General features: G+C 43.9%; 1 long non-coding RNA gene across 1 annotated transcript; it reads left to right on the top strand.

Moving 5' to 3' along the window:
* The first annotated feature begins 295 nt into the window (after nt 1-295).
* Nucleotides 296-3,184, top strand: LOC112626803. Its single transcript, XR_003119962.1, has 2 exons — nt 296-586; nt 2,232-3,184. It is a non-coding gene; the product is annotated as an uncharacterized LOC112626803 (long non-coding RNA).
* Nucleotides 3,185-10,335: the final 7,151 nt, after the last annotated feature.

Here is a 10,335-nt window from a genome sequence, read left to right as displayed (position 1 = left end):
GATTAAACCAGGGTTATCACTGGGCAGGTGACAGAACTCAATTGGTAATACTATCAGGATTTGAAAGAAGACTTTTCCAGGACTTTGCCCACCTGAAACCTAATTAACTTCAAGCCAGTGGTTCTCATACTTTAATGTGCATAAAAATCACCTGGAATGCTGTTAAAACACAATTTCTCAAATCCCATTCCCAGAGATTCTGATTCAGTAGGTCAGGTTCCAGAACTTGCTTTGCTCACAAACTCACCAGTGATGTCAATGTGGCCGGTCCAAGAATCACACTTTGAGAACCACTGCTTTTGGCCAGTCTCCATGAGTGAAAGTTCTCAACCTCTGATTGCAAGTTTATTTTGACTGTTTACCATAATTTCAACTTCAATGCTCTTCTTGAAGGCATGACTTGTCATCCTAATATAATTAGCCCGTCTTTCAGTAGATCAGACCTACAATATGCCCCAACCTCTGGAGGACACAGAGAGAATGGAAGTCATGGAGGAGAAAAGAGAAAAGTGTCAGAGGACCAGGATATACCCTCAGGACTAGCACTGTGCCTGCCATAGAATGGGGCTTGCTCAGTGTTTTTTGGGTGAATACATGAGTGAGTAAATATGATAGAATTTCAAGACTCCCATACTTCAGAAAGGAGATCTTAAGTCAAGAAGAGAGAAATGCCATGTTTTATTTATATTGAAATATAATCAGATATTTTCTGTTTGATTTTACAAAATTACATATGAATGTTTGTGGGGGAGGGGGAGTAAATAATACTTTAAATTCCTAGGAAGCTGGAGCCGTAGGATGAGTCACTGTAGAAAACAGGCAAAATCCCTTTATAATTAAAAACATAACTCTCTAACTTATCTAATTTTGCAAGTTTGGGATTTCTTCAAGTGGAAAACACTGCATTTTCATTTTAAGAATCACCAGCTTTGCTTTTTACTGAACAAAATGAAAGTATGGATTTAGGCCTGATGTTTAAAACCTGAAATCTTGAAATCAGAATCTGCTTCTTTTCATTTCTTCCTCCTGAATATTTGACCCTCAAATCTGGGTCATTTTAACAGGTAATCAGTCTTAACAACCACAAAACATTGAGCCGATATCACAGAACACTAACTTAGGATGGCTCTGCTGACTTTGACCAGAATGTGGTCACCTGTACTAAGTAAGCCAAACTCCAGAAACTGACTACAGGGGGCCCGTGGGAGGAGTGTAACACTGAAGTCCTGCGACCTGCTTAGTGAATTACCTCATCTAAGGTAAATTTGTAGTAAGGTAACTAACTTGCAGTGCTTTTCACCACCCTTTACAGCATATCTTCAGTTCTGAGGTTTTTCTTGCCAGGATAGGACAAAGGGCACCAGGTGGGCAGCCTCCCGGGTGGGACCACACAGGGTCCTCTGTGCCCTTCCAGCTGGGAAGGCACAGGAGAGACAAGAGCAGAGCTGATTTATCTTCCCCTATCTTGCCCCTTGCTTCAGCCCTCAGGTAGCAACTGGTGAAAAAGAAAATTCCTTTATAAATCTAAATACACAGTATTGTAGAATTTTTAAATAGACCTTTGAGAAGATGGTGCTTGACGCTTCCTTCTGCCAGAGAAGGGTTGGAAGGCCCAGATAAGTGGATCCCACGATCATGCATGCAGCTAGTCTGTGGCAGAGATGAAAAGTGAGTGTGTACTTAGACTCAGACTCAGATGGAAGGGACCATGTGCTGCCCTAGCCTGTTTCGCCTCCAGGAAGAACAGCCTGTCCCACTGCTGGGCTGTGAGATGTCCCCATCCCGGGGTTAACCACCCTGCCACAGGCTACCTAAAGGGGAAAATGAATGCAGAGCGCTATCAACAACTTTCAACTCAACAAGTATTTATTGAGCACCAGCTATGTGCCTGGCACTACACTGTGCTCTGTCAGCCCTAGAGTGAGTCAGACACGGCATTTAATGGCAACGTAGTTACAACCAGGGAAGTCTACTTTTCATCGCTTTACAATAGCTGTCTCCTTTGTAATGCTTTGCAAACTGGGGTATGCCCCAGTTTGTCTCGAGCCGAAGATGAAACTAGTTCTTTCTTCTGGAAGTTTCCATTTTCCCTGATTATAATTACTCTATTTTCTTGCTTTTATGACATAGATTTTTTTTTTCAGATTATAAGTTTTGGATATCTGAGATGGAGTCCTCCTAAACTCAAAATATGCATTAAATTGGTGATTGTTCTTTTTTATCTGATATAGGTTGAGCTTCATCTTAGAATGAAATTCTAAATTGAGGGGGCTAAAGGAGTTGAAAATGGTATCTATGATACTAAATTTCAGACTGCTGCACAATATATCAGTTTTACGTACTTTTTAAAAGATAAACAAGTACAAGACTTCAAAGAAGTCTCTCACTGGTGAAGGGTCCCTTCCGGCTTCACCTTAGTCTCTGCACTTTTAGTTCATCTCATTCGGGTGTTTCAAGGGAACAGAAAAGCCCTGGTTTAGATGATGCAGGGTTTTCTGATGGCAAAGTGAGAATGATAAAATGTCTGAAGGAAGAACAGGATGCTATGCATTCCAGGCAGAATCTGGACTTGAAACAATGAAGCACAAATGCTTTTAGATGAACTGATTCACTTTTATTTTGTAAACATCCTAGAAGAATTCCATTTGCACGGAACTGTTTGAACCACTGCAGAGCTCTTGGTCCTTCTAATCCCCAAGGAAAGTCAATCTATCCCGTCCTGCTACACTGTGTTTCTCCACTTTGCCCCTTTTCTCAGTTCTTTGTGATCAGCATAAAGTTTGAACCCTGCCTCTTCTCGCCGTCCTGCCTGGCCACCTGTCCAGTCCTGCGGTCAGCTATACTGACCAGCAGACGGTGCCTCTCTTGCCAAGTGGAGCCGATGCTCTGTGACCATTGTTTATGGGGCCACACTGCCGTCCCCATCGTTGCCCCTCCAGGACACTCGTCAACAGCTGTGAGAGGCTTCCCATCCTGGCCTATATAAAAGGAAGGCCTGAAAACGCTTCTCGGAGCATCAGTTCATAGGTCACCGCAACCGGCCGAACAATACGCGATTATTCAGTGGGCTCCAATTCATTTGCCTCTGCTCCTCCCCCACCGTTACCCTTGAGAGAAAACTAATTTGCAGAAAAATAGCTCCTGCCAGCCAACTTCTTCTCCTAAATGTATGCTGACCCCGAACTCTTGTCTCAGTGGGTCCTTATTCTCATAGTCAATGCACAAGAGTTCTGAAAAGCAGTCTTCTCCTTTAAAAACCTCCCCCACCCCCCAGCATCTCAGTCCGGGAGATGCTTTCTTTTTCTGCTATTCTTTGCTTCTCTTTTTAACATGTGTGCTGAAATTGGCACTTTCTCTGTTCAGTTCACTCCCCTTCTAGTATTAATGCAGCAGTGGAGAAATGTGCGCAATTTTTCCAGTCTCTGCGCTCGGCGAGCCCATGGGTGATGGATGAAATGTAACATGCTCTACCTTACATATTACTATTTAAGGGAAGCGCCCGGGCCGGCTGGTGATGCATGGTGCGCTCCACAGCGCCCTGCGCAAGCAGGGAGCCCAGGCTGCCTGCACCGTTGTCTGAGTAAATAATGGGGCTAATAGCATTTGGCGCAAATGAGACTCCTATAGAAGGCATCGGGCTTGTTTATCTAGTTATGATTTTTCTTTGTCAAGAAGCCTTCTCTCCCTGTCCTCACCAGAGCTTCCCCAGTGTGGCCTGCCTTGGTTATCTGGGGAGGAGGGAAGGTCTCGGGGAGTTCAAGATTTTGTAACTAATATTGAACGCCAGAGAGAATGGATGCCAAGGTCAGGTTAAGAATAAAGAAAATTGATTTGGAGGTCAGGGTCACGATGTGAAAGGCCTTCAATGCTGCCAAAATATTTTCATTATCGCTGTTTTTGTTAGGGAAAAGACAAGGCCCAATGTAAGAAGGCTAAGAGGTGGAGGGAGGAAGCCTCAGAAAGAACCAGGGGAATCAGAATCCTAGCTGTGATTTACTGGGCTTGTGTTTTCCTGGTTTCTTTGCCTGGTGTTTGCCTCCCCCGTAAAAGTATGCGGATGTCTGGATGGACTAACATTGATAATGAAACCCTTTCCCACAGAACCTAGTGGGTCTGGGCTTGGACTGAGCTGAACTAACTCTCCCTCCTTCTCTTCTCTCTCTCTTTCTCTCCCTCTGTCTCTCTTTCCTCTCTCTTCTCCCTGTCTCCCTCTCTCTCTCCTAGCCTCTCTTTCTCCTCTCTCTCTCTCTCTCTCCCCATCTCTCTCTCTCCATCTCTCTCTCCTCTCTCCCTCTTTCTCTCTACCTCTCTCTCCTCTCTGTCTTTTTATCTCTCTCCCTCCTCCTCTTTCTCCCTCTCTCCCTCCTTCTCTCTCTGTCCCTCCTCTTCTCTCTCGCTCCTTCTCTCTCTCATCTCTCCCTGTCCCTTGCTTCTCTCTCTCCTCGCTGCCTCTCTCCCCCATCCCTCTCCTCTCTCTCCCTATCTTTCTCCTACCTTCTCTCTCCTCTCTCTCTTTCTCTCTCCTTTCTCCCTCTCTCTTCTTGTCTCCCTCTCTCTCCTCTTTCCCTCTCTCCCATCCTCTCTCTCTCCTCTCCCTCCCTGGCTCCCTCTCTCTGTCTCTCTTCCTCTCTCTCTCTCTACCTCTCTCCTCCCATCTCTCTCCACCCTGTCTCTCCTCTCTCCCCCTCTCTCTACCTCTCCCTCTCTCCCTTTCTCTCCCCTCCTCTCTCTCTGCAAAGAAGCTGGAGACAAGTTCTTCCACTTCTATTTGCAGTAGTGAGCTATTTCATGCATCACTGTGAGTCTCCTTTTCACCCATTCCTACAACATATCTACAACACAGGGCTGTATATTTTAACAAAATCCTGTTATTATTGGAGCTCTGACCTGATTTTGTTTCTATATTCTGAAGCAGAAAAGACTCCAGTGGCATGAAATTAGCAACACATTCTGCTAGTGTGTTAATTGTGTGAGAGTTTTTGGCAGGAGAGATTCCTAACACAACACAGAATTTATTTTTTATTTAAATTTGGTAGCGATTTCATATTGTGTTTAAGGAGAGGCACCATGGCTTAAACCACTAGGGATTTACTGTACATTCAGGAAAAGGAAAAAAAAATCAGCCTAATTCAGTGGTGCAGAAGGAATTATGTAATTTTTTTACTTAGCAGGGAAGCTGCTAGCGTTGATTTCTAATTCATGATGAGAAATTGGCATTCCCAGGCAGTGGTTTGGGACGTCCTTGGGCCCCAGTTCAGTATCCAAATGCAGTTGTATCAGGCAAGTAGCAGATTCCCTCTTTGATAAAAGCAAACACATGTGAAAAGCAGAAAGTCAAAATCTCTCAGGCCAGAGGAGCTGTTTTTCTCTAGTGTATCATCCCTCTGAATCTCCCAAAGACCAAAGGTTATGATCTAGTTTGGATGTGTAGATAGACAAACATTGATAACGAAGGTCTCATGTTAAAATTTGACCCCCAATCTTGGAGGTGGGGCTTGGTGGGAGGTGTTTGGGTCAGGGGGTGGATCTCTCAGGAACAGCTGAGGCCATCCCCTTGGTGATGAGTGAGTCCTTGCTCATTAGTTCACATGACAGCTGGTTGCCTGACACCTTCTGCTCTCTCTCTCGCTCTCGCTCTTGCCATATAACACGCCTGCTCCTCCTTCACCTTCCACCATGAGTGGAAGCTTCCTGCAGCCTCACCAGAAGCAGATGCTGGCGCCATGCTTCTTGTACAGCCTGCAGAATTATGGGCCAAATTAACCTCTTTTCTTTATAAATTACCATCCTCAGGTATTTATTTATAGCGACACAAAATAGACTAATACAGGTCACATTGTATGGACATGGCTGTCCCCAGAAAGGGGAAGGATGGACAAACAAGCCAACAGATGTATACCATAGAAGAGGATGGACTCCTCCCCATGTGGGCAGGAGGCAGCTCTGAAAGAAGAAAAAGGTAAAATAATGTTTGCTGAACACTTACAGTCTACCAGTCATTGTATTGGCAGGCATATACCATTGCATTTCTTAATCTGACCATACACAAAATATGTGATTCTCTGCTCACCCTGAAATCAGCAGCTCTCTGATCCTTTTCCCCCTTTCCTCCGCACACTTCCCTCCTCGCCCAGCCCTCACCACTGAGCTCTTGTCTGAGCAGCTCTGGGCTGCCCTGGACAGCTTCTAGCTGTTCCCCTGCCCTTCACTGTGTGGCTCAGCCCAGCAGTTTAAAGCAGAACAGACAAGGGCTCTTCTCCCCGGTAGCATCACTTCTGTAACAAGTCTTTCTCTAGAATAGCTAGCTATGGCCTGAATTTGATTCCTGGTGTATGGCAGAAGGACACAGACTAGGATTCAAATTCCAGCTCTCTCACTTTGTGTCGTTGGGGAGATTATTTACTCCCTGACTGGACCTGGGTTTCCATATCTGTGAAAGAAACAAGCACAATTTAGACCAGGTGACTGGTGGAGCGTTCTCACCCCTGGGGCTGGCCTTCACTAAGTTCCTTTGCTTCTCAACCCCACAGTCATGGCAGTCACATCTATTGAACCCACATTAGGGGCCAGACACCACACTAAGCAAGGTATAAAAAGAGATGTCCCGGAGGTCCTATGGAGTGCACACAACACCTCATTTAATCCTCCCACAACCTGGAGTGGGGGGAATTTTGATCCTCCTTCTTCAAATAGGAAATCTGAGGCTTAGACAAGGGAAACCACTGTGAAGGGCATGGCTGGGATGTCACCCTGATTTGTCTGATTCCAAAGACTTCTTTTAACTTCAGTGCTTCTCAACCCTGGCTATCTGGGGAGCTTTTAAAACAGGGATACCAAGACCCGTATCTTGGACTAACTGAATGGAAGTGGGGTTGAATATCTGTAGCTTTGAAAAGTTATAGGAGGACTCTAACCTGATGCTTAGAAGGTGATGGAGCCTCTGTCTTGATTATGTTCCACTGCCGACAACATCCACCCATGTCCACAAACTAGGGCTTCTTAACTAACACAGGAGTTTCAAAGGCCAGTTTTTACCAGTGATGAAAGATCTGCTATGGGCTGGGCACTTTATGTGATCTCTGATCCTTACAGCAACTATGCAGGAATGAGATGTAGTCATTTTTTTTTTGGTTCAAATAACTTATAAAAATAACTGGTACACACAAACCCTCAGTCAATAGTATTGTTAATATCAGCACTGTCATCATCGTCATCTCTTGGATCCTCACAGCAGCCTCAGACATGTCAACCTGTCTCCTTAACATCCCTGGAATGTGTTCATTTCTCACCATCCCTGCTGCCACCCATTTCACCTGAATGCCCATCATTTCCCACCTGGACAGCTGCCATAGGCTTTTAACAACTTGCTGAAGCCAACCTCATCCTCTCCCAATCTATTTTGTACAAAACATCCAGGATGATCTATTTGAAACACAAATACTTAACCTTCTCTGGTTAGGAAATGGTGATGTCTGTCAGGGTCACTGCACAGGACCCTGGTAGATTGGTAGGTTGAACCCTTCATAAAAGCACCAAGTACAGAGGCAGGTGGTGCTGAATCCTCTCCCCACTCTGCTTGTCCTGGCCGGAGCCTGGGAGGGGGCATCAGCCCTGAGGACAGGGTGTCTATTTGTGCTTCATGGGTACAGAGTGTGTGTGTATGGTTTGGTTTGGGTTAAGAGGTGTGTGTTTTCTAACTCACACAAAGGTTTGGAAACGAGCAGCAACAGCCATGAAATTGGACCAACCGCACTGAGTCATTGTGCTAGATAAATGTGAAAATTTAAATAAAAAGGAGGCTCCCTCCAGGAGTTGAAATTTGAACCCAGGCTGTCAGTCTCACCAGCTCCTCTCCTAACCCCTGTTGTTTTCCCTGGAAGGCAGAGAAATTATGCTCTCAGGGAGATTCCACAGATAGAAAATTCTTTGGGCAGGTCAACTAGGAGAAGCTCCATAGAGGAGAGAGGGGCAGTCCCTCCCTTCAAAACCAAAGGTGAGCCGACAAAAGCCAACCAGCCTGTTCCCCTTGTCCATCTTATCTAGTTAAGGCCTCAATTCCTTTGACCTTCAAAAAAAAGTGTAGTAAAACTTTTGATGGAAAAAACCTTTCTTAGGAGAGAAGAATTTAGATGACAAGGGAAACGGGTATACTTGGCATCTGATCTCTGTTTCAAGCAAATTCATTCTCAGCTACCTACTTGATAGGTAAGGTAGTGATAAGGAAAATTAGATTTTAATACAATATCTATCATTATTATTCCCTATCACATCATTGCTTTTGCTGGCACCAGATTGAAAACTTGGCACAGCATTGTAGAACTGGAAGATCTCATAGAAATAATCTAGTCCACATGTTGGCATCCCAAAGCCCCTGTAGGATGGGGGTCTTCATGTGACCTTTCAATATTTGTGAGCTTCTATGTGTGTTAAGTTGGCACAGACTCACTAAAACATCATTTCTTTGCCTTTGACTAGAACTTTAGTAACTTAATAATGTTCATACTTCGGCCATCTCACGCTAAGTTCTGGCTAGCAGCTATGTCTTTCATTAATAAAAGTGAAAATGAAATCACTGTGACCAAAAATCACACGCACAGCTCATGGAAGATTCTTGATTCCCAGACTAAGGTTTATTTTCACCATACATTCCTGTCATTTTCTTGACATTTAGGTCAATGAAGAATTCCAATGTAATAAATTCTTTTATCAAATTTTATTTTAAAGATGACTATAGCTGCTATACATTTCAAACCAGATTATTCACTATCAATAGAAATAAATACGAAACAAAGCATTGTGATTGAATTCCAGCTAACCACAGTTTTGCCGACCAGGGCTCTTAAATTGAGGTCTGTTCCCTCTTTGTTAAGGAAAGAGGGTGGAGGAGATGAGGAAATGTTGAGAGGTGTTAAAGGAAAATTGGCACCAAACTGAGGCTCTCTCTAGACTTATTCAGAATATAGAAAGGCAATAAAAAGGGGAATACATTTCTCATAAAAATTATCTCATAGTTCCTGCTGCCTTCAACCCATGGGAGAAATAACCATATTACAGAAGTCAGAAATAGAGCCTCTGCCCCAACCACTACCTTACTCTTTGTGGTTTCGCTAAAAAGTCACCCCTTTCTCTTCTTGAATGGACCACCTCTACCTCTCCTTCTTCTCCATGACTTTTGGATCATTTTATCCCCTTTGCTCCCCACTTCCAGAGCCCTGTCTCTATTCTACTGGGTATCAAGCCCTGGGTTTCACAGCTTGTTGGTGAGAAGGCTTAGGATCTTGGAGATAGAACAGAGAGTGTGGGGGACAAGGAGGAGGAGGAAAAAGGAGGAGGTGGTAGTGTATATAGCCCATTGTTCTCAAGCAAGTCTGAATATTCCCAGTCAATGATCCACACTTGTTTCACCCTTGAATTCTTTTTTGTTGTTGTTTTAATTTTTCTTTTTTCTTTTCTTTTTTTTTGAGACAGGGTCTCATTCTGCCATCCAGGCTAGAGTGTCTGTCCTGCCTTCCTTCACATTCATAAATCACAACACATTTTCTTACTTAATGATGTGGGCTAGATGATTACCCTGCATTTTGTATCCTGTTTACCATCCTACCTGGCTGAATTTCTGAAATTTAATAATTTGAAGTCACACAGAATGCAGATATAGATACCAGGCTTCCTCGTTACTTGAAACTCCTCAATTGGTTCCTCCCATGTCCAGTGTTCTCTGTGTTTGTTTATACTGTAAAGCCCTGATTATCTGAAACTCCTTTATCCAGAAACTCTGTTACCTGAAATAAGGTTGTATTACTGGATGTGTTTTATTTACTTTGAAAATTGTCTGGCTCACCTGAACCCTTGCTTATCCGATTTAATTCAATGCTTACCTGGATTCTTCAGATCAGCAGGGCCTTGGGGATCCCTACTCCATTTTCTTATTGTTTAACCTCTGCTGTAGAACAGCTCCAATTTCAGTCTTACTTTCCATGGTAGAAACGCATGCCACGTTATCTGCATCCTACAATTGCTCTGCTATCTTTGTTCCTGCCTCCTTTCTAAAACCCATGTTAAAAAAAAAAAAAAGAAGAAGAATTGAACTTTTTAAACCTCCTGTCGTATCATGAGGCAGCATAGCCAAAGGAAAAGGATGCTCTCATGCGTCTAGGGACCTGACCTCTGTTCTTGGCTTGGTTCTGTAGTTGACTGTGTGACTTAAAACAAGTCCTCTAAACCACCATGCATTTCTGTTTCCCAATCAGCCAGCTGGGGATAACAGTGTCTAGGCTTCCTTGTTACCTGAGATTATCTGATGTAGGAAGTATAGTTGTAGAAAAGTTTTGAGGAGAA

This window comes from Theropithecus gelada, chromosome 6 (genome assembly GCF_003255815.1).
Source record: "Theropithecus gelada isolate Dixy chromosome 6, Tgel_1.0, whole genome shotgun sequence".
Taxonomy (NCBI): Eukaryota; Metazoa; Chordata; class Mammalia; order Primates; family Cercopithecidae; genus Theropithecus; species Theropithecus gelada.
This window is presented reverse-complemented; position numbering and strand designations above follow the sequence as displayed.